Genomic DNA, 25,276 nt, shown 5'->3' with positions numbered 1-25,276 from the left:
AGGGAGGGGGAGAGAGAGAGAGAGGGGGGAGGTAGACAGAGAGAGAGAACTGTCGATGTGAGAGAGAAACAGAAAAGTTGCCTCCTGTACACGCCTGGACTGGGGATTGAGCCACAAGCTAAGTATTGCCCTGACTGGGGATCAAACCTGCAGCCCTTTCGTGTACGGGACGACACTCCAACCAACTGAGCCAAGGCCTGTTGTATGTCTTTCTGCTGCTATATACCTAGAAGTGGAATTGTGGGGTAATAAAGCATGTATATATTCAGCTTTAATAGAAAAACTGCAGTTTTTCCAGAGTGGCTGTAATTACTATGCACACTCCCACTGGCAGTGTGGGAGAGTTCTGGTTATTCCTCATCCTCCCTCATTGCAGCCATTCAGGAGAGTTCATAGTAATATTTATCACATCGTGACTTTCATTTGTCAACTAGTGAGGTGGACACCCTTTGCTTTGTTCATTGTCCATTTGGATATATCCTCTTTAGTAAAATGCCTGTTCAAGTCTTTTTCGTATTTTCTCATGGGTTGCCTGTCTTTATCTTAGGAATTGGTAGGAGTACATTATGTCTTATGAATAAGAGTTTTTGTTGCATTTGAAGATTAAAAATATTTTTTCCTACTCTGTAGCTTGCTTTTTCACTCTCTCAGTGGTGTCATTTGATGAACAGAAGTTCTTAATTTTAATGTTACAGTGTTAAAATCTTTGCCTTCCTACAAGGTCATGAACACATTCTCCTAAAGGGTTTATTTTTTCTAAAGGATTTATTGTTTAACGTTTTACATTTCGTTGCATAATGCATGTGGGAATTGATATTTGTGTGTGTGTGTGGTGTGATGCAGAGATCAAGGTTTATTTTTCCCCATACGGAAATCCAGTTGACCAAGCATTATTTATTTAGAAGACCACCCTTTCCCCACTGGAATGCAAGGACACTTTTGTCATACATAAATCAAAGTAACTTCTCTCCTTCTAGCTTATACATATTTCAACTTTATTATTTTAAAAATGATTATATTCTTTCTTAAAGCCAAGTAATTAACTCATATGGATGATCAACCTACATGTTTCAAACATTTATTTATTCGTTCCTTCTTTTTGGAAACAAATATTAATTGCCTGCTAAGGTACATATATTGGGCCAGGCATAGTCTAGGGTATTAATAGGTATTTGTCTGACTAAGATTTAAATGGATGTAATACATTCTGGTAAGTTCCAAGGGAGAGGCATGGCATGATGCCGATCAAAGAGATACATACTACCTATAACTTCTAGGTCTTTGTGTGATGTTGTGGGGTGGAGAATGCAGGAAGACCTTCTGGAAGAGGTGATACTGGGACTGTCTTGAAAAATAAATAGTAGTAGTAGGTAAAAATGGGAAAGAGCATGCATATGCAAACACAAAGACAACTGGGTGAGTTTCAGAAACTGGAGGTGGTTTGTTACATAAAGTGTTAGAAAAGGGAACTGGGAAGCGATGAGACTGGAGGATTATGCAGAGTCAGTTATGAAAGGACCTTATTCCAAACTCACTGAGCCATTAAAGGAAAGAGGAATAATGAACTTTGCATTTCACAAAGATCCTTCTGACTGCTGTGTGCAGAGAGAATAGATACAATAGACTTGGGAACAGGGGACCGTAAGGCAGGGAGACGGTTAGAAGATTTCTGGTTAATATGATAAGACTGATTTAAGGAAGTTATAATGGCAATGAAAAGTAGACGTTTTGGGGAACTACATGGAAGGTTGGGTCTAGAGGTGTTGGTGATGTGTGGGAATGAGGAGCAGTAAAGAGTGAATGATGGGGTTACCAGCTCCTGCGTCAGGCAAACATGGGTTCAGTTCTTTTTGTCACAATTTATACCAGATTAGAGAAACTGTTAGGTCTTTAAAGAATGGACCAGACAGTTTGAGATGGAAGGCAAGGAAACTATTCAGGAGGCTATTTCAGTCATCTAAACTTCGTGATGAGGACCCAAGTCTAATAGAAGAAATGGATTGGAAGGAAAGAGATGGATTTAGGGGGATATTTAGGAGGTCGACTTACCAGATTCAGGAGCAGACTTAATAAATTAGAGCCGGTAAACAACTGCAAGAAAAAGAAGTGTCAGAAAAGGAAACAAAGAAAGACTGGTTAAAGAAGGAGGAGGAAAAGCAGAAACCACTGATGTCACAGAAACAAAGGAAGGCCAGTGTCCAGATAGAGTGCTGAGTAATATCAACTACCGCAGAAGGGTTGTTAATAAGGACAGAAGAACGTTCATTGGAGTTAGCAAAAAGAAGTATACAGCATGGGCTCAATCCAAAAAAACTAACAAACATAAAACGTGTTTCCTGATCCAGAGGAGGTCAAGGTCCAAGGATAGAAACTTATTACAACATATTGTATTGGGTGCTGTGAGAGCAAGGTTCATGCAGGCGCTGACGGACACAAAGAATTGGGTTACATTTCCCAACTTTCACCCCACTATGGTGTTCATTGTCTTATGCCATATCACTGTCTCTGCACCCTTTGAGAAATGACCATACCTATCCACCTAACACTGCCTTCCCCATGCGGGTTTGAGTATAAAAGGATGATTCAAGCAGGTAGGTTTTCCTTAAATACTCTAATAAAAACACACCTCAAACTTTAAATTTAAACAGGGAGATAGAGATGGTTATGCCGACATGGTGAATTTACATTTATCTTTATTTGAGAGGTCAATACTGACCCATATGTTGAGTGAATTGTTTCTCACTATATAAGCCTTTAAAGACTGCATTCACATTGGCCAAATTCCAACATTAACAGTTTAGGTAAGAGTATGACCCACATCTGAATTCAGAACTTTATTTAAAGCTTAATATTTCCCTGGCTGGTGTGGCTCAGTGGATTGAGCCCTGGCCTGCGAGTCAGAGTCACTGGTTCGATTCCTAGTCAGGGCACATGCCTGGGTTGCGGGCCAGGTCCCCAGTTGGGGTTGTACAAGAGGCAACCACACATTGATGTTTCTCTCCCTCTCTTTCTCCCTCCTTTCCCCTCTCTCTAAAAATAAATAAATAAAATATTTTAAAAAACCTTAATAGTATCTTTCTCAAACTCTGGTCAACACAATGCAATATTATAATAGTTTTGGGGATTTTTTAAAATAATGATGGTACGAATTATCTGTGGTGATTTTGGTAACTGAGTTTCATCTATTTTAGGGAGGACTTTTGTATGTGTAACAGAGATAAATATTAATGAATTTCTCTTCCAGAAGTAAGACATAAAACAATGCAATTAACATTTGTACTCTGTAATACTAAAAATATATCTCTGGTATTGTAATAAAATGCTTTGAGGTTACTCATTGATATTTAGTAATTTACTGAACTATTCTTTTAAAATAAAAAGATTTTATTTATTTATTTTTAGAGAGAGAGGAAAGGAGTGAGAAAGAGAGGCAGAGAAACATCAATGTGTGGTTGCCTCTTGCGTGCCCCTACCGGGGAACTGGCCCACAACCCAGGCATGGGCCCTGACTGGGAATTGAACCAGCAACCTTTTGATTCTCAGGTCAGCACTCAGTCCACTGAACCACACCAGCCAGGGCTGAACCACTCTCCTTAACAAAATATTTATGTCCAGAGCTACACATTTTAATTTGTAATTTTTCTCTAGGGAAGTGGTTTAACCAAGCCTACTGATGAAATCTGTCATTCTGAAAGAGGAATAAAACTTGAAGAAGCTCAGAAGCATCCTGAGAGGAGAAGAAGGAAAAGGAAATGGAAAAAACAGTAGATAATCTCAGTTTTCCACAAAACACAATTTATAGTTTGGTTGCATTTCATTAACTCATCTACACACACTCACAAGAATGCACACTGAACCACCTCTGTCCCACTCCTCCCTTTCTCCCCAAAGCAGATGGAAATTAGGTGGCAGACTGGAAAGGTTGCCATGGTGCACTGGCTACAGGGATTTAATAGTAATCAAAAGAAGCTCCAGAGTCCCCTCCCCCAAGCATCCAAATGTGTATTTCTCTTTTTTCTCTCAAATCCTTGCCTTGATTAATTCCATGTTATAGATAAGCAGGGTGAGACTGATTTACTAGTGAACAACAACAATATTACTGTTTCCAAAGTGTCTATAGATGTATTGCTATTGTCAGAAGTAAAATATTGAGGAATTATAACTGGCCAGTTTTTATGTAGAGCTAGACACACAAAAAGTAAGAATTTATTTTTAAAATGTGTTATGCAACATGCCCCCATCTTCAAGACATATTTGTTACTGATTTTATCCCCCTGGATGATCTGTAGGCATCTTAAACTGAGTATATCCAAATGTAATTAGTTACTTTTCTCCAATACCTTCTTTACTGTTCTATAATCTAAATTGTTCTATTTTCTCACTATCAGTTCATTGTTGCCATCTTTCCAGTCCACTCAGCTAGATTAAAATAATAATAACCTCACATAATACTATGTGTCAGGCACCATCCTAGCACTTTATGTATATTAACTCATTTAAGTTAGCCCCAACTGATCACTAAATTCTGTCAATTATATTTTAAAATTGTGTTAACAAATATTTGCAGAATGAATGAGTGACTGATCTTCTAAAGCTTGACCAATTTTATTAGCCAAAGGGCCTAGTTCAAGGAGAGGATGCGGCACAATATCTAGGACTTGGTCTTTGAAGCTTCTTCTTTAAATTTTATATGTATAAATCCAAGAGCCAAAACATAGAAGAAAACCCTTGTAGCATGTTGGAATCATCTCTACACCAGTGTTTCCTACATGTGCTGAAGTAACTAGGGTGCTTGTTAAAAATACTAATTTCTAGTTCCTGCAACAAAGCATCTGGTTTAGAAGGTCTAATTCTCTTAGAAATACTAAGTCAGATTTTCTTAGAATTAATAATTTACAATTTTGGAACTAAAGAGTTTCAATGCTTTCAGTGGTATGGTTCAGCTATCTCTAAATTCTGATACCTCCTGGGTGAGTTGATAGAGAATTACTGTCCAGACAGTTGTAACCCTGAAACACACAACTCCCAGTGGTGCCCGGCCTAAAAAGGTGTTTTAGGAAACATTTCTCCATCTTCCTTTAGATTTAAAAATCAACTATGCGTGTGCAGAAGAAAGGAAAGTCTACATTTTTCTTCATCTGCCTAGCCCAGAATATAATTTAGAAAATATTTCCCCATTCCTCTTAAAAACTGCTTATGCACATGTTGAAGAGGAAGGCTTAGAAAGGGCGGTGGGTTTATTTTTCATCTGCTTTTGAGAACAGCAATCTGTTATTCAAGTGTGCAGCTCGTAAGAGTGTGGAGGTTTATTCAAGATACCATGGCCTGAAATAAGTCTCTTCCACGGTAAGATTGTCTCTGAATTTAGTGTATTTTAATAAGTAAGTCCCACTATTAATTTTTAAAATGATTTCAGTATTTTTAGATATGTAAGAGAGACTTTACCCTCACCTCTCAAGTTACTAAGCAACGTATCATACAGTTGCTAGGAGACAGACTCACAAGCTTGGGGGTATTTCAGTTTTTCCTTATCACCTTGCATACCACATGACTATACCCTAGAGTGTTTTACAGCTTTACAGAAAAAAGACAAAAGTTAATGGCATGTAGAAAAGATGGGAGAAAAGAGACAAGGATGAGGAAATAGAATAAGGAAAATAGCAAGGTATTTGAGAAGACGAGTGTGTGAAGTTGGCAGATGAAGGCTATTATGCAATTTCCTTGACTGAGTCATGGAAAAACCTTAACTTGCCAGTGCTCTAAATTCTGTATGCTTCTACCTTTTCTTTAAAAAAAAATTAGAGAATAAACTTAGGACAATTTTTCATGTAGGATTCCTGAATATTTTCAGAAGGGTGGCACTCAATTGTAAGCTACAGAAGACTAACAATTACAAACACATTAAACAAGTCGTACATTATTTAAAATTCCAAATTCAGGTGTACAATACTATTTCGTTTCATTTCTCCCTCAGAAGAGAGAACAGGGACAGTACTAAGAGGGAGGTTAGAATGTAAGTGTTTTGGTTCCGGGGCTGTAGGTGTTTCTGTACAAAAATTAAAAAATCTAATATGAAAAGGGGGAAAGAAGAAGCTGTTGTGCTCTACCTGGAGGACTCTGTTGTAACTGAAATAAGAAACCAGGCTCCAGGTTTCATTGTGAGCATGTGAAAGGTTGAGTCTTTGTGGCATTTACTGTTGCTGGCAACCAGGAAGCTGCCTAGCGATTGTCGCTAGGTCCTCAGTGCCTCTGTTTGCCTGAAACTTTAATCAGTGCCAGAAACACCAGAGATAAAAATCATTGCAGAGAATTCAGCGTCTGTTATCCTCAATGGTCCTACTGCAAACAGTCCAGCTTGTGTTCAGTGAAAATCGGTGTAAAATGGAGGCTTCACACAGAGTTCATCCTCAGCTTCCTCTTCATGAATGCCAGTTCTCTCAGCAGAGGACTGAGAGGACACTGGGGGATGGTTTAATTAAAATAAGGTTTATATTTTGGTGTCACTAGTTTTATTTTTAAATTCGTATTTATTGATTTGAGATAGAGAGAGGAGGGGGCACAGAGAGGGAGGGAGGGGGAGAGAGAGAAACATAGACTTGTTGTTCCACCTATTTGTGCATTCATTGGTTGCTTCTTGTATGTGCCCAGACCAGGGACGATGCTCTAACCAACTGAGCTGCCCGGCCGGGCTCACCAGCTTTAACTAACACATAAATGTCAGAGACAAGGAACACAAAAAAATTTTTTGTCAGATTTAGATGACTTTCAGTTCTGAAGACAGGAAGAACTTGTCAACATTTGCAGACAGCTTGAGATTGCCTTAGTGCCCACAGAAGCCATGGTTCAAATGATGGTACCATTTTGAATAGGAGTCCAGAAGATTTTGATAAAGGTTCCTGCCAGCATCATTCCAAAAAATAACTGACATCATCCCTTGAAATTAAATGTTTGTTCATAGATGAACCTCACAAATTAGTACAGCCCACTTAAGCCATCTTGTGCAAATGCAGACTAATTTTTTTCTTTTTTCCTCCCTTCTTTCCTTCCTTCCTTCCTCCCATCCCCTCCCCTCCCCCTCTCTCCCTTCCTCCCTTCCTCCCTCTTTCCCTCACAGGTGATATGCTCATTGATTCTAGAGCAAGGGGAAAGGAGGAAGAAAGAGAGGGAGAGAAACGTAGGTGTGAGAGAGAAACAATGATCAGTTGCCTCTCCTCTATGCACCAACTTGGGAGGAACTTGCAACCCAGGCATGCCTCTCTCACGTGCACCCTAACTGAGACTGAACCCACTACTTAGGCATGTGCCCTGACTGGGAATCAAACCTGAGAACTTTTGGTTTACAGAACGACATTCTAAACAACTGAGCTACACCAGCCAGGGCCAAATTTTGTTTCTCATATATGTGCAGATATAGCTCTGAACTTACCTGGGAACAACTGCAAATCTCAGCTGATATTAAGTAAAAATTGGTGCTGAGATGACATTAGTATCTACTTATATTAGGTGTTTGGCCTCTAAAAGTGAGTCTAATCCTGGCCAGTATGGACTAGCTGGTTGGAATGTCATCCCGTAAACTGAAAGTTTGAGGGTTCAACTCCTGGTCAGGGCATATGCCTAGGTAGCCAGGCAGTTCAGTCCCAGTCAGAGAGCACGTGCAAGAGGCAACTGATCAGTGTTTCTCTCATCGATGTTTTTCTCCCCCTCTCTCTCCTTTCCTTTCCTGCTCTCTAGAGTCAATGAGCGTGTCCTCAGGTGAGAATAAAAAAACTCACAAACAAGCAAAAAACGTCCCCCTTAACAAATAGTTCACTTTCCTCACAATCCAAGTAAAAACTAAACAAAATTACTTTTTAAGATTTTGTTTATTTATTTTTAGAGAGAGGGGGAGGGAAGGAGAAAGAGAGGGAAAGAAACATTGATGTGTGGTTGCCTATTGCACGCCCCCTATTGGGGACCTGGCCCACAACCCAGGAATATGCTCTGACTGGGAATTGGAATTGGCAACCCTTTGCTTTGCAGGCCCGTGCTCAATCCACTGAGCTACACCAGCCAGGGCTAAAAACTAAACAAAATTATTAAAAAAATAAAAATAAAAGTCGGTCTAAATATTTATTGTTGTGATTTTTACTAATTTTTGAGCACCTAAGCAAGGCTAAGTACTGGATTATCTAATTTAATCCTAAAAATAATTCTAGGAAGTAGCTACAATTATATTTACCTTTTCTTCAGTTGAGAAAATTGGTTCAGAGACTCAGAGGAGTTAAATAATATGCCCAAGATCTCCCAGAGCTAGTAAGTGGCAAAATGAAAATTCAGACATGAATCTATCTGGCTCCAGTGTTTGACTCTGCACTGCTACTCTATGTATTCTGTTTAAAAGAGAATGCTTTTTATATGGGAATAAACTGTGTAGTACATCACTGTGTTAAGGTGAAGAGCACAGGCTGTGGAGTCCCTCTGTCCCCTTATAGGATAGTTAAGACTCAGAATGTCTGCTCCCTCTGGGGTTGGCTTTGCCGGAAAGGCCCTACCAGGACAATCGTCCAGAACCCTGCAAATCACCATCCTTGCATTTCCCCGAATCTAGATTATTCGGTATGTAATAACACGCTATAGGGTCTTCAGGTGGATCGTTCTCACTGACATCCCAAGAGCAACAAAGATGAGGAGGGACCCAAAAAAACCACAATTTATAAAAAAAAAACATTGTGTATCTATTCTCACATGTTTAAACATGTCACCTTCAAAGTACTCTCCATTTGATGCAATACACATATTGAGATGTTTTTCCCACTCCTCAAAACAGTTTTTGAACTCATCGATTTTGATGCCTTTTAGAGCTTCTGCTGTTTTTTTGTTTCACCTCTTTCACTAGGCAAAATGTGTCCCTTTGAGGCCTTTTCTCATCAGGGAAACAAAGAAAAAAAGTACCTTGGGGCAAGATTGAGTGAATAGGGAGGGTGGGGCATGGGTCAGGGGTCATGCTGTTTTTTGATCAAAAACTGAACACCATCATGAAACAGCCAACGTGTTGAGAGTCTTCAAAAAAAAATTCACTGAAGCCGAATGCAGCCTCTCACAACAATGCCAATCAGTACATTGATACAGATGTGTTCCTAGAATACTCACCTAGCAGGGGAAGCCTATACTACAAGGGGCCCACCCTCCAGAAGATAATTCTATTTTTGGGGGGTCCCCCCCTCGTAAACGTATTTCACGTTTCTGATAACATTCTCTCATAAATGAAACCAGGGCTCTTTGGAGAAATAGATTATTCTAGGACCAGGGTGATATATATACAAGGTGATACTAGAGCATCTTTTAATGCCAGAAAGTAGTGAAGTGCCAAAAAAAACCCCCAAAAAACCCAGAAACAAACCTCACAATAATGGGGATAGTCAAGGGACACAGCAGCCAACTGAAGGAGCCCAATGGCCAAAGTTGGAGCAATTTGAGCAATCAACAAGTAGTATTAGATTAAAACCCAGGATCTAAAATAAATATCAGTATATACTGATATAAGTAAATAATTGAACAAATAAATAAATGGAGGCTAGTAGACAAAGCTACCATGCACAAAAATTTCAAGTAATTTATGTAGATACGGTACTCCCCGCTAAAGAGATGGAGCATAATTTAACAATCTTTAAGTGTAGGTTTTGCACAATAACTTCTTTATGAAGACAGTGTGAAAAGGGAAGAAAAGAGTGTTTGTAGTGGAAAAACCTGACAAACATTACCTCAGCCAGATGGTCAAGGTTAACGTCATCAGGGATAAGTCGCGCTGATACCGTGTACCCCTGATATGATGTGATGAGAATTGCACTTTCCTCAAAACGGTCAAAGTCATCACAAACAAGGAAAGTCTGAGAAATTGTCACACCCAAGAGACGCCCAAAGAGACATGATGACTAAGCAGAATGTGGTATGGATGGGATCCTGGAACAGCAAAACACATTGGGGAAAAACTAAGGAAATCTGAATAAAGTATGGACTTCAGTTAATAATGATGTAGCAATATTGGTTCATTAATTGTGACAAATGTATCATACTATTTTAAGATGCTAATAATAGGGGAAACCGGGTGTGGGGTACATCAGATTTTTCTGTACTATCTTCATAATTTTTCTATAAGTTTAAAACTTCTACAACAAAAAGTTTATTTTAAAAAATATTTTCTACTAAAAAAAATCCGGGCTTATTGGAGAAGTGGCTAATTCCTGGTCTGGAGCATAAAATGTACAAGATAAACCTGAGACATCTTGTTGTTCCAGAAAGCAAGGAAGTTCTCAAAAAATCAGTGGGACTGTGTCACAAGGACACATGAAGAATCTCCTATTGGTCAAGAACAGAACATGATAAGCCTTCAAAAGAACAATTACTGCAATTGATTGAGACACAGTAATCATATTTTTTAAATAATGATTTTTTTTTATAAAAACACATATTCTTATTCCCCCGCACAAAAGTGAGTAGCTGTATTAGAGGAACGAAACCAGATCAAAGTCATGAAAAGAAAAAGTCACCACTTACACTGAAACATTAGTGTTACGAATTCAGGTATTCTGTAGGATTATTACCAGCATGATAAAAATATTTCCACTTGGATCTTTTAAATTTGAAGCGATCACATTAAAAACCTGAGGTTACAAGGGACTACAGTGTGAGCCCGAATTTCGTTTCCTTCTAAGACCCCAGTGGAAAAGGTAAGTATTTGGAATGAGTTTCCTTTGAGAAAAACTGGTAGGAAATAGGAAAAAGCCTGGCCATTGTGAAAAGGCACTTGGGGTCTTTCTGGGGGCAAATGCAATGGAACTAAACTCCAGTAGGAACAAGCTCATTTCCACTCCAGGAGTCCTGAACAAACACAAAGGAACAAGGTCTCCTTGGTTCCAGTGCTCAGATAGTGACCGGGCCATCTGGTTAGAGGCAGCAGCTGAGGGTTTGAAAGGCAAGTCTTCGCTGTGGGTTTCTTTGCTTTTGATTTCTGATATTAAGGAAAAAAAATTCCAAGGTGTTTTACAAACACCTACCCATACCCTCTCATACGTAAAGCTTTATAAAACATGTAGAAAAGATACCTCAAAGATGTTCCACTTGGCATTCTAGATAAAACTGCCACTTGAGACTGTGAAGTGAAAAGGCCAGGTGCTTTGGAAATCGAGCTCTATCAGAAATACCTTTTCCATACCCACGGAAGGACATAGAGTGCAGGGGAGACGGACCAGAAGAGAAAACGAAGAACTCTCAGGTTGCTCATCAGCAGGGCTAGAAATGAGCTCAAATTAAGGCAATTTTGTGGCTTTTCCTCTGGAATAGCATTCCACTTTCAGCCCAAGAACCCCGATCCGCAAAGCATGATGCTCTGATTGCCAAGTGCATTCCTTGGTACCCTCAGCATCTCCCTGATAGCCTTGCGGTAGGTGGAATGTGAGATCTCAGAAAGGGAGGGAGAAAGTATGAGGCCACTGATCTGGCCCCCCTTGTTGGATCCCATCCCAAACTGACAGTACCGCTTCACTAAATTCCACTTCCCCAGGCTACTGCAGAGGTAGTGTGGGGAGCTAACCAAGTTCCCTGAGCTAAAGTATCTTGCACTATCTACTTACCTTTTTTTTTTAGATTAGTTTTCTTGGTTTTTTTGTTTATTTAAGAGGGAGAAAAGGAATGCATACAAACAGTGAATAGTGGGCTAGATTCATTGCGTGGCCATTGTCCTTGGCCCCTAAAACTTTCCTGGCTAGTCCCAGAAATTAAGGAATGCCTGCCCTCATGAGGCCCTTGAAGCTCACACTCCCTTCAGGAAAAAAAAAAAAACAACAACACTCACCCCAATTCAACAAACCATCTGCATAGAAAACCAGAACCCGGGGGTCTAGGGAGGGAGTGATCTGTGCTAACGCTTGTGCCCTCCCCATGCAAGTACTAAAGGGATAGTTCTGCCAGGCAGGGTGGAGGCCCTCGCGAGTCCTCACTAGGAATAAAAATCAATGGAGTCTCTTTCCCCCACTGCTCTGAATTTTGGCATATCTATATGTGGCAAAAGCCTCATGAAACTTCACCATTAACACCATTCTTAGCTCAGATAAAGCAGAAATAAGGCCACTTCTATTGCCTTAAGGTTTGTCCCTGCTGGTTGTCCCCTCTGCCCATCACGTTTTTTGGTTTCTTTTGACTTCGAATGCTTTCCTTTAAAGCAATAATGACTAAAATGAAGTGAAATAATGCTTTCATAATGAGATTGTAAGAGAAAGAACAAAAAACATTTGTCACTATATTCCGAAAATAAGCAACTTAAAAGGGAAAGAACTAAGCTTTATCCTATCTTTTCCATATGAACTATGTTTCAGAAAACCAATAGTACTTTTTTATAAAATAATTTTAGCTAATAAATGTAAAAAAAAAAGAGTACAAAATCACCACTTTGCAACTCAATGTTAAATCATTGCTTTAGACAAAGATCATCAAAGGATGGGCTGTTCCAAGAAGGATGGAGAGGGTATTTTAAGGTGGAGGGTTCAGGCTGTCACAACCTGACCCACATTCTCAATCTGTTTATTTTTATTTTTATTGTTCAAAAAGACAAAGACACGAGGACGAAAGGGAAAAGAGATTGCTTTAGATTAAGACATGAGACATAACAATCCATTCCCCTTGTTTGGATCCTAATTAAAACAAGCCAATTCTAAAAAATAATATTTTAGATAATCAGAAAAATCTGAATATGGACCAAGGAATTGTTTATTTATTAGGTATTATAATGGCATCGAGGTTCTGTAAGAAAATGTCCATATTTGTTAGAGAAGGATACTGAAGTATGTAGGGGTGAAGTGATATAAGGTCTGCTTTAAAATAATAAATCAAAAAAGAGAGAAAAAGGTCACAAATAGCCTTAGCAATATTGAGAAAGAAGAACAAAATTGGAGGTATCACATTACCTGATATAAAACTATACTACAAGTCTATTATAATCAAAATGGCATGGTACTGGCATAAAACAAACATGTAGATCAATGAAACAGACTAGAGAGCCCAGAAATAAACCCACACCTTTGTAGTCAATTAATACTTGACAAAGGAGGCAAGAACATACAATATGGTAAAGACAGTCTATTAAATAAATGGTGCTGAGAAAATTATACAGATACATGCAAAACAATGAAAACTAGACCACTTCCTTTCACTTTACACAAGAATAAACTCAAAATGGATTAAAGACAAGAATAAACTCAAAATGGTGTTAGACTCAAAACCATAAAAGTCCTAGAAGAAAATATAGGCAGTAAAATTTCTAACATTTCTCATAGCAATATTTTTTCTGATATATCTCTTCAAGCAAAGGAAACAAGAGGAAAAAATGAACAAATGGGATTATATCAAACTAAAAAGTTTTTGCACAGCAAAGGAAACCATCAAAAAAACTGAAGAGGCAACATATTAAATGGGAGAACATTTGCCAATGATACATCTGATCAGGGTTTAATATCCAAAGTTTATAAGGAACTCCCTTACTACTCAACACCCAAAGAGGGAACAATTAAACAATGGGCAGAGGATCTGACTTAACACTTCTTTAAAGAGGACATACAGATGGCCAATAGACATATGGAATGCAAATTAAAACCACAGTGAAATATTGCCTCACATCTGTTAGAATGGCTATTATCAATAAATCCACAAATGACAAGTGTCGACGAGGATGTGGAAAAAAGGGAACCCTAGTGCACTGTTGATAAGAATCCAGATTGGTGCAGCCACTATGGAAAACGGTATGGAGCTTCCTCAAAAGATTAAAAATAGACCTGCCTTACAATCCAGTTATTCCACTTTTGGGGATTTATCTGAAAAAATCCAAAACATTAATTTGAAAGAATATATGCACCCCTATGTTAATTGCAGCATTATTTACAATAGCCAAGCAATGGAAACAACCCAAGTGCCCACTAATGGATGAGTGGATAAAAAAGCTTTGCTACATATGTAGAATGGAATATTACTTGGCCATAAAAAGTATGAAATCTTACTATTTGTGATGGCATGGATGGACCTCGAGTGTATTATGCCTAGTGAAATAAGTTAGTCAGAGGAAGACAAATACCATATGATTGTACTTATATGTGGAAAATAAAGAACAAAATAAATGAATAAACAAAATTGTAAAGACTTACAGATACAGAGAGAGAACTAGTGGTTGCCAGAGGGGAGGGATGTTGGGACACTGGGCAAAATAGATGAAGGGACTATGAAGCACAAATTGGTAGCTACAAAATAGTCATGGGGAAGTAAATAAAGCACAGGAAATATAGTCAATAATATTGTGATAACTATGTATGGTGCCAGGCGCAGAACTGGAAATATCGAGGGGAACACTATGTAAAACATGTGGTTGTCTAATCACTAAGCTGCACACCTAAAACCAGTACATAATAAAAAGAGAGAAAGGGATAGATGATGCAAGTGTTATAAAGTTCTGATAATTCATGTTATCTAGAGGACGACTATGTAGGGGTTAATCATACTATTCTCTCTACTTTTGAATATGTTTGAAAATATTCACAAACGTTTTTGAACAAGTTGCAGAAAACATATTCCATTTTTATAAAATTCATAGCTCATGTGGTAGGCTCTGGATGTGCTGCCTAGGTAGATCCCAGCCATCGGCCCCTTCAGAGACCACCTCAACTGCAGAGCTTTCTTGCCCAAGGTCAGGCCCTTCCTAAGGTGTCTAGGTCCAATGACTGATTAATGTGGTAGTTTAAAGCCCGGGCCATTTTGGCCAAACTTGGGACAACTCCAAAAGTGCACTGTTGCTCCAGAGTGCCCTGTGGAGTCAACTGAGGCAGTTGTTGGGCCTACATCACAACCTGACACATCTATCTGCCTGAACCTGCTTCCATACCCTCTCTTTCCCAGGTCTTGATCCCTTAATAAACATCGTGCATGCTAAACTCCATCTCAGAGTTTATTTCCCTGGGAACCCTACTTGTGACAGTTTACTGGGTAGAATTATGTCCCCCTAAAATTCATATGTTGATGTCCTAACCTCCAGTACTGCAGAATGTGATCTTATTTAGAGACTAAGTCTCTAATGAGGTAACCAAGTTAAAGTGAGGTTATTAGGATGGGCCCTGATCCAATATGACTGGTGTCTTATAAAAAGGGGATATTTGAACACAGAGACAGTCGTGCTAAGAAGGAAGATGATACAGATAGGGAGATGACACAGGGAGATGATGGCTATCTACAAGTCAAGGAGCAAGACCTGGAATAGCTTATTCCCTCACAGTCCTCAGAAGCAACTAACCCTACCAACACTTCGACCTTGGACTTCTAACCTCCAGAAATGTGAAACAACAAGTTTCTATTGTTTAAGGCATCCAGTTTGTGGTACTTGGTTATAACGGTCCTAGCAAACTAATACAGACAGCAAGCAGAACTAAACTCTTTTGTCCAGGGATGCATATATATGTAGCAAAGCTATCAAGAAAAGCAAGAGATTGAGAAGCACATTCTTCCGTGGGGGAGACAGGGAGTGCCATACAGGGAAACCACAGGGAGCTTCGTGATCTGCCTCTTGAGATGGTGGTGGGTTCATGAACACTGGTTTTATTATTATGATTTAAAATGAATTTTATTTGCTGTGAAGTCATAATTTGCATCTTACTCTCTTCTCAGCAACAGTTGCCTGCTGTCAGTAAGCTGGTTCAGAAGGGTGACAAAAATTCTTACTGAGCAAAAAAAAAAATAGTATTTTATGTTACTTATATCTTATGTTTATATAAAATATTTTATAACTTTTAAAAAGGTCGTATTGTCCAGACCAGTGTAGTTCAGTTGGTTGGGCATTGTCCTGCGAAGAAAAAGGTCGCCGCTTTGATTCTGATGAAGGCACATGCCTGGGTTGCGGGTTCAGTCCCCGGTTGGGGCAGGTTGGGGTCATAGAAGAGACAACCAACTGATGTTTCTCTCTCTCTCTCTTTCTCCCTCCCTTTCCCTCACTCTAAAAATAAATAAATAAAATCTTTTTTTAAAAAGTCATGTAAAAATCTGTCTGAACTGTGGGAACGTGTGCGAAGTTTTCTTGCAGAGTTTGGCATTACGAGACAAGGAAGAATGGACAAACACAGAAATCTATTCCCTTTATAGGAACTGAAGGAGATTTTCTTTGGTAATATTCACTCTGTCCTTCTGGGCCCCTTACTTGGCCGGTGGAATGTGATAGAGGGAGGAAAAATCCCTACGTTCATTTTTAATGCCGCGGGAAACATGTTGCTCCTATGACCTCAACGTTAAATCAGCTGGAATGACTCATTTATATAGGATTGAGAATGAATTCAGCAGATTTCTTTAATTCCAATATTGACTTCAGTAGAAAATAATGTTCTTGACCTCATTCTGCATCTTGCTGGAAAATAGGATTAATGTTTACCTTGGAACAGTGATGTGGGGCTTAATGTTTCAGTGGAGGTTTTTCATGAGAGGTGTGTAAGGAATCCAACCTGTTTGGGCTGCAGCTGAGATTGACTATTTTCTTGTTTAGCTAAACAGGAACTCTATTTTGTTCTTCCTTTAATACCGGCCTGGTGCCTGGTACTCCCGCGGAGGCCAGCAGTCCTGGCTTTCTCAACCTTTGGGGATGTTTACTAGAGTTCTTGAAGCCACTGCCAGGTAGGTCACTGCCCCAGCTCCTTGCGTGGTGTTGCCCCGCTGGAGGGTATGCCTTCCTTGCTGCTTGGTAACGAGCCCTTCTTCTACAACTAACACTTTCAATACACAGGAGGATTGCTTAGGGCTGAGCAGCTTCAAAAAGGCAATTAGCATAAAATGGGAAAGCAGTCCAGTCTAAAAACCTGGCCACCAAAGGGAGGGATTGTAGCTCAAATTACACATCTAAATGTTGGGAGTAGGGAAACAATGAAAAGGAACAATTGCTTAGTGGACATTTAAAGCAGCAATCATATCTTTTTTTTTTTTTTTACCCAAAGTAAAGGACACACTGAAGCTCTTCTCAGAAAGCAGGTGGGATGGAGGAGATTTATTTATGACTTACTGGAAGCACAAAGAGAAGCTTTTATTGTTGATAGCTAATCTGGCTGGACGCCAAGAGACATCCCAAAGGAGCTGTGCTGCCCAGCACCGACACACAAAGAAAGCTGACCCAGTCCTTTTTCACGCTGACTGCCTGCTCAGAAATCACGTCAGAGGGCGGTACTGAAAGACCTAGCATGGTTTAGAACAATTATGGAGACTTTAGAGAAATCCTCATTCTAAGGAACCATTTTAAGGGAGATAGAGAAGCAGTGTGTTCATAAACTTTGTGTGGAGTTACTGCTCAGCTCATGCATGGAAATTGCCCTAAGACAGTCCCGTGGCTAGCTGTTCGGTATCAGCATCCACTCTGTTCCTCCGAAACCACAAATTTAAATTCGGATTTCACTAAACGCTTTCTAGACAGCAACAGTGGGGAAAGCTGTAAGGAGCACATCATTGTAACCAATATTTTTAGGCTTGGAAATATTTTTGAAATTCTGAAGTGAAATCAGAGGGAGAAGGGGACATGGTGTGACTGCTGGGAAGGTCTGAGGGGGAGAAAGGGGAGGAGGGAAGGGAGAAAGGTGGATGGGAGATAGTGATCTAAAGTGCAGAATAATGCATAGGTTTTCTTCGACTCAATAGAGGAATAAAATACCACGGTTGAAAGAGCTTTAGAGATAATATCCCTGTCCCTCACTCTCATCTTACTGATGGGAAACTTGGGCCAGAAAAGTTCAATGACCTGTCCAAAGAGGCAGAGCCAGGTTTGTGACAGAACCAAGCTGGATGCCAGGTGTGCTCACTCTTCTCCTGATAGCCCTGGCCTCCGACCACATTTGCATATGATGCCCACCTTGCACAACAGATGTGGCCTCTCATCCATCACTTTAAGAGGTTCTGGACAAAGGGAACCATCAGCAGCGGGCGGGATTGTGATTCAGTGCAATTGCCTTCTAGCTACCGTGTCTTGCATCTTCATATCCTCAAGTAAATAAGTCAGTTCCATTTTCCAATCAGCCCTTACATTTTAATCTTTCATTTGGAAAATATGACACTTAAATGTAAAAGAAGAGAAAAGAACCCAAAGAGTTTTTTTTTTACCAAGCAGTTCACATTCTATGATCTTTCGTGATGGTATAGGTGACTGTCTATGCAGTAGCAGCTGCTATAGACTCATATTCCTTCCCCATAATGATAATTTATTTTCTCCATAGCAATCTGAGTCCCAAGGATTTTACCAGGATGCTTCCGGGACTGCTTGGGCTCAGGCTTAGGCTCTTCCAGATACAGAGATTGAAGCCATTTAGTTTGTAGCATATTGGGGGGGGGGCATACATGGTAATTGGTATATTATAAAATATAATAATAGTGTGTGTCCAGAGCTCTGCCTTGGGTCTTTAATTATCTTCTTACCTTTATTATTGCCTTGTACTTTACTAGACATACTGTCGCCTCAGCTACCAACAGGCCAATTTATGTTTGTTTCTTTGAGGTATATACAATCAAACACAGGAAACTACACAAATGGAGACTCTTTAGTACGGATTCTTAGCAGACAACTGGTACTTGGCACCCAGAATACTCTAGGCACCTGAGTTCTATCTTGCCATTTAATGCCCATCCCTTGTTTCCTCAGGAAGTGAGGGAGATAATTCTCTTGATTTCCTCACTGGGGCCCCAGGACCCAGGTGATGGAACAGATGAAAGCAATGATAAGATCCTCCTCAAAACTTGGGAAGTAAAATTGTCCTGATAAACACTTAGAAATAATTATGGTCTGTACAAATGCACCCTTTATGCCCAAACACAAGCGTTTCAGATTTTTAAGAGATTTTATTTATTTTCATTTATTCTTAGAGAGAAGGGAAGGGAGAGAGAGAGAAAGAGAGGGAGGGAAACATCGATATGTCAGAGAAACATTGATCGGTTGCCTCTCGCATGCACCCTGACCAGGCCATAACCCAGGCATGTGCCCTGACTGGGAATCAAACCAGAGACCCTTCACTTTGTGTAATAACACCCAATCAACTGAGCGATATCGGTCAGTGCCAGCTGCTTCTTCTTTCTTTTTTTTAAATTTTCACCTATTAATTTTTAGAGAGAGAGAAGCATCGATTTGCTGTTCCACTTCTTATGCATTCATTGCTGGTTCTTGTATGTGCCAGCATCAAACTCCCAACCTTGGTATATCTGGCTGACGCTCTAACCAACTGAGCTGCCTGGCCAGGGCTCAGACTCTTTTAGACATCTAAAAGAGATGCATATGCAACCTACTAAATCAGCCAAAAATAATGTTTAGGCATCTACTCAATGTTCAATGATATGCTAAGTAATGTAAGAGACAATACATAGTAATAGCTAATGTTTATTGAGTTCTTACAATGTGTCCGGCATCTGCTGGGCACTGCACATTAATTGCCTCGTGTAGTCATACAGCCACCCCATGTAAGACAGGTCCTTTTATTATCTCCATTTTAAATATTAGGGACTAAGTCATAGAGAAATTAAGCCATTTGTCTAATGTCACATAGCTAACAAGTTGAAGACCTGGGATCTGAGCATAGTTTGATTCCAGAACTTAGGATCTTAAAGAATATAATTCATGGTTCCCACCCTCAATAAATTTATAATCTAGTTGGGGAAACATGACTAACACACATTAAAACAGCTGTAAACTATGTTAGATGAGCATGTATAATTAAGTGCTAAATCGGATGCTATCAACTATGAATGCTTCAGGAATTCAGAGGCACAGGGAAGCATAGACCTGGCAGGCAGGATTTCGTGTACCTGAGTTTTGAATGGTCCCTGAGATGTGCGTAGGGAAAGTACTGCCCCAGGCAAGGGGGTTAAGAAAGTGCTAGAAGCAGGAGTGAGCAAGACCTGTGCGGGAGGATGAAGCAGCCAGCCTGACCACAGCTGGGTGGAGCTGATGGGAAGGGCTGGACCAGCTCTGAGGACCTTTGAAGCAAAGCAGAGTTTAGGCTTGGTACATTAGCAAGGAGTCATTAAATGCCTTGGATCAATAAAGCAATATTAGGAAAGGGATGTGTTTGGCAGGATAGAGAGGATTCATCCATCTTATGAAATTTTTAGATGGCATAAAGCTTTTACGTCATTTAGATGACATAAATACTACGAAATTACTCTAAATTGTTACCAGTTCTTATTCCCAAGTTCACTGATTATTCTGTTTGATCTTTATGATTTATTTATTTATTTTTAAATATTTTTTAAAATATATTTTATTTATTTATTTTCAGAGAGAGGGTAAGGGAGGGAGAAAGAGAGGGAGAGACACATCGATGTGCGAGAGAAACATCAGTTGGTTGCCCCTCGCACTCCCCCAACCGGGGAACTGGCCCGCAACCCAGGCATTCATCCCAACTGGGAATCAAACTGGCGACCCTTTGGTTCACAGGCTGACACTGAATCTGCTGAGCCACACCAGGCAGAGCTTTATGATTTATTTTTATGTTTATTTCACATTAGCAAATTCTACCAATTTTGTCTCCTTAATACTTTTTAAATTTACCTGTTTCTCTATACTTCCCTTGCCATTACAGTACTTTAGTTTGGCCACCATCCTAAGGGTTAGGGGAGGTGTCAGACAAGCTTTCCCAGAAAGGATAACATTTTCCCAGAGTCCCAATACTTAGCAAGAGTCAGCCAAATTGGAAGGGAGGAGGGAGGAAAAGGGATGGGAGTGAGGGAGTGGGAAAAAGAGGCAGTAAGGGATAGCTGAATGGGCAGAAGAAAGTAAAAAACAATCAAACAAAATAACAGATACAGAATTTGGTGCTAGACTGGAGTGCTGAAATAAGAAAAATTAAATATGGCATTAACTTACTGAAAGGGGTCACTGATGGGTGGTAAGGGCCCAAAGATTTCAAGCTGGAAGGCTGATGATCCTTTTTACATGATATCAAAACATTTGGTCAAAAAGTCACCTTTTCTATGCCAGGAGGCAGGCCATTTCCAGTTTGGTGGAGAGGAAAGGCCCTTGAAGAGGTGGCATATGGACTAGGCCTTGAACAGACAAATTGGCCTTCTCAGTGAAGGGAACAATGTTGGAAAAGGCACAGAGCCTGGGGGTATGAATAACAAGGATCCTAAGTGCCAGGCTAAGCTCTGGAAAGATTAATCTGTTGTTGGGGTGCAGGATGCTGGGAAACGGACCCAAGTAGGAATCGAAACTTGATAAGACTCATCTGGAGCCTGCCTGTACTTTTAGAGAAATGTTGAAGAATGAAATAAATAAAAGTTTTAAACTTTTCAAAATCCAGTGAGAAGTTAGTACTAGATTTTTAACAGCTTTATTGAAATATAATTTATATACCATGCAACTCACTTTTTGAAAGCATACGATTCAGTGTTGTTTTCGTATATTCACAGACTTGTGCAATCATTTTCACAATTAATTCTTTTTAATCCTCACCCGAGGACATTTTTTTCATTGCTTCCAGAGACAGAGGCAAGGAGAAAGAGGCAGACAAACAGACAGACATCGATGTGAGAGAGAAACATTGATTGGCTGCCTTCTTGTACACGCCCCGACAAGGCATTGAACCTGAAGCCTGGGTATGTGTCTTGATGGGGAATCGAACTCACAACTCTTTGGCCTACGAGATGATACTCCAACCAACTGAGCCACACCGGCCAGGGCACAATTAATTTTACAACATTTTCATTACCGTAAAAAGAAAACCTTTTCCATCCCCTCCCCCCAGTTCCCGGTAATTTAATAATCACTATCACTACGGAATTAATAGTTCTGGGCATTTCAGTATAAATGGAGTTATACAGTACTTGGTTCTCTCATAAATGCTAGATTTGAATTTGAAACTATGATTTGGTTAAATAACCAATGGTTAAACTATATATTTTGAAATGTACTAGGAAGGAACAACAGTAAATATTTGGAAAACAGTCAGTGGGACAGGATGCTAGAGTAAGAATAAAGATCCTGGGCCAGGAATCAGGAGGTCTGAGTTCTAGTCTCAATTCTGCTTTTACCCAGGTATGTGATCTTGGGCAAGTCAGCAGCCTCTCTGGGCCCCAGGTTACCATCTGTAAAATAAGAGGAATAGGTTTAGAACAGTGACTCTCAGCCTTTAATGTACAGCAGAATTTCCTGTGAAGCTTTTTGAAAAATTTACAACCTGAGACCTTATCTGAGATGTTTCAAAAGCTCCTAATGTGAGTTTGTTGCTTATAAAAGATTCGAAATTCAGGGCTTTAGCTTTCCTTCTAGACATGATATCCTATGAGGTAAATTTATTTACCAATGCATTTTGCCTAGAGCCACACCTGTGGCTTTTTAAGTCCCTCTGTCTGTGGTCAATAATTATATCAAGTGGTAGGACCCTAAAATGATGTTCTGGATGCAGCAGTTGCTGGAGGCAGTGGCCCTGGGCACCTGGCTTGAACTCACTGTGAGTCAGTAACAACTAAGAGCAATTTGTCTTCCCTAACGCTTTCCACTTTATGGAAGACAGAAATAACTGAAAATAAGGAACAATCTTTGTGAGTAAATAGCATATATATGGTGTATTGCTAAGCACTGAAATCTGTGAGACGGAGAGGGAGAGGGAGAGGGAGAGAGAATGCTTGACATTTTTTTAGCCCACTTCCTAATGAACAGCTGGTCAAATTCCTAACTTGTGAGGCTGCTTGGATAGAAGTAGTTTTGTAACAGAATAATGCTCACTGAGAGCTTTGCACAAGATGGAAGTGATACAGAACACTCTTTAGAGGAAGTCTTGAGTTCCCTATATTCTGTAGACATACAATATAATCCTTCTCCTCGAGTACTAGCAATTCATTGCTCCCATGCCTTTTTATCTCTCATCAGCTGTCAAACCCCTTCTTGAAACAGGGGAGGGGGAAGCTAAAATTACAAGCCTGGCCTCCACTTAAGCCAAAATAGAGAAAGAAACCTCACAAATGGAGGTGAATTAACACTCACTGTTACCCAAATTAGCTGGAGAGCTGCTTGCTTCCTTCAGTTTAGTTACAAAAATAACTTTCAGTGCATGTTTCTGTGCCCATTTTATAGCCCTCCCCCCTAAGCCTTTCTCTGGCTTCTTTTCACTAGGTGTAAAATAATTTTATTCCATAAACCTTAAAACACTTTTTCTTGAGTGTGCCTTACCTAACGATTTTCATGTCCCATTTGCCTCTATCCCACTCATGTCCACGCATAGTTTTCTGCCCCTAAATGTATTATATTTGGTTGTTTCTATAATATATACTTTTTCACATTTTCACACCTCTGAAATCGGGCATCTTACAACCAATGGGATCTAAAATTCAATGAAACACAGTAAGTTCTTTCTGAGTGAGCAGTTTACCACCTTCCAGTTACTGAGGGTGTTCTTCCTTCCAACCATTTGGCTCCAATTCATAAATCTTATAAGAAGTCTTGCCTTATTTTTGTGAAATAATTTGATATTAATATAATTCCAATTTTAGCATCTGATATGTATACTCATAAAAAGTGATATATAAATCAATTTAATCATTTTAATGACTGTATAATATTCAATTATTGAATGTATCATAATTTTATTAGCCAATCCCTATTGATGTTATAAATAATGCTCAGATAAACATACTTTGTATACTTATTTAGTTATTTCCCTATGGTACATTTCTCTTTTTTTAGTTTTTTCTTTCTTGTATTTTTCCAGTACCATTTAGTCCCCTTGTATCCCTTCCCCCCAGCAATCACCACACTGCTGTCCATGTCCATGAGTCCTTTTCCCTTTTTGCTCGATCCCTCCACCCCTAACCTCCCCACCCCAATAGCTGTCATCCTGCTCTCTATCTATGAGTCTGTCTCTATTTTCCTTGTTAGTTCAGTTTGTTTAGTTAGATTCCACATATGAGTGGAATCATATGGTATTTGTCTTTCTCTCACTGGCTTATTTCATTTAGCATAATGTTCTCCAAGTCCATCCATACTGTCGCAAATGGTAAAATTTTCTTCTTTTTTATGGCCCACTAGAATTCCATTGTTTAAATGTCCCATAGTTTTTTTATCCAACTCATCTACTGGTGGACACTTGGGCTGCTTCCACATCTTGGTGATTGTAAATAACGCTGCAATGAACATAAGGGTGCTTATGTTGTTTCAAATTATTGTTTTGGGTTCCTTTGGATATATTCCAAGAAGTGAGATTGCTGGGTCAAAAGGCAGATTTATTTTTAATTTTTTGAGATATTTCCATACTGCTTTCCACAGTGGCTGCACCAGTCTGCATTCTCACCAACAGTGCAAAAGGGTCCCCCTTTCTCCACATCCTCACCAGCACTTGTTGTCCTCTGATACATTTTTAAAAGTAGAGAATAAATTACTAGTATTATTGGTCAAGTGCAGCAAGCTTTCCTGTCCTATGTTTTCATGTACCAACTGGATTGTAAGCCTTAATTTCTGGTCTAATGATGACCTTTTTCTTTCTTTATTTTTTATTGTGATACAATATACAGGGGTGGGTAAAAGTAGATTTACAGTTGTTCAAATGGAAAAAGACATGCAGGTTATGATTGTTACAATAGCTTTATTAACTCAAAAGAATGTCACTCGCAACTGTAAACCTACTTTTGCCGAGCCCTGTATAACATGAAGTTCACCATTTTAACCATCTTTAAGTGTACAGTTCAGTGGCGTTAAGTATATTCACATTGCTGGCAACCATCCCCACCATCCGTCTCCAGGAGGGTAATCTTTTTTAAGGCTGTAGGTACATATTGCTAAATTATCCTATACAAATAAATAATTGCTATTCCTCACAACAACTTATCTATTAAACACACAAGTCATTGAATGTGTCTCATGTATCAAGCAAAGTACTAGATACCCACAAATATTATATAAGTTAAGATGGTTTTATTGCAAATTGCCGAAAACACAACACAAGCTGACAAGCAATAGTTTGGTGGGGTTTTTTTTCCTGAATTCATGGCTGAATTCAGCTCTGTTTCCATCACTAGGAGTCTGTTTCCATCTCTCTTTCTCTTGTTTTCTCTCCAATATTGCTTTTGTTCTCAAACAAGCTTGGTTCTTGAGGTATCAAAATGACTATAGCAGCCCAGCCCTCCTACCCACTCCATCCACGTCTGGCAGAAAGAGAGAGAGAGAACCCCTCTAACAGTAACTCTGAAGAAAGCCTTATGATTTGCTGTGAGTGGGAAGGCTTAGAGCTCATGCTCACCCGAACCAATCAGTGAGGTCACAGGA

At 39.5% G+C, this 25,276-nt stretch overlaps 1 long non-coding RNA gene and 1 other non-coding gene across 2 annotated transcripts in view; both read left to right on the top strand.

Annotated features, from left to right (window-relative positions):
* Positions 1–25,276, top strand: part of LOC128780582 (uncharacterized) — a 46,691-nt gene that overhangs the window by 8,975 nt on the left and 12,440 nt on the right. Inside the window, exon 2 of the long non-coding RNA XR_008426499.2 lies at positions 21,501–21,615. This is a non-coding gene — a long non-coding RNA (uncharacterized lncRNA). The remainder of the gene's footprint in view (positions 1–21,500; positions 21,616–25,276) is intronic.
* Positions 15,637–15,735, top strand: LOC112318724 (small nucleolar RNA SNORD16). Its single transcript, XR_002976246.1, has one exon. It is a non-coding gene; the product is annotated as a small nucleolar RNA SNORD16 (small nucleolar RNA).

This window comes from Desmodus rotundus, chromosome 3, assembly GCF_022682495.2.
Source record: "Desmodus rotundus isolate HL8 chromosome 3, HLdesRot8A.1, whole genome shotgun sequence".
NCBI lineage: Eukaryota > Metazoa > Chordata > Mammalia > Chiroptera > Phyllostomidae > Desmodus > Desmodus rotundus.
This window is presented reverse-complemented; position numbering and strand designations above follow the sequence as displayed.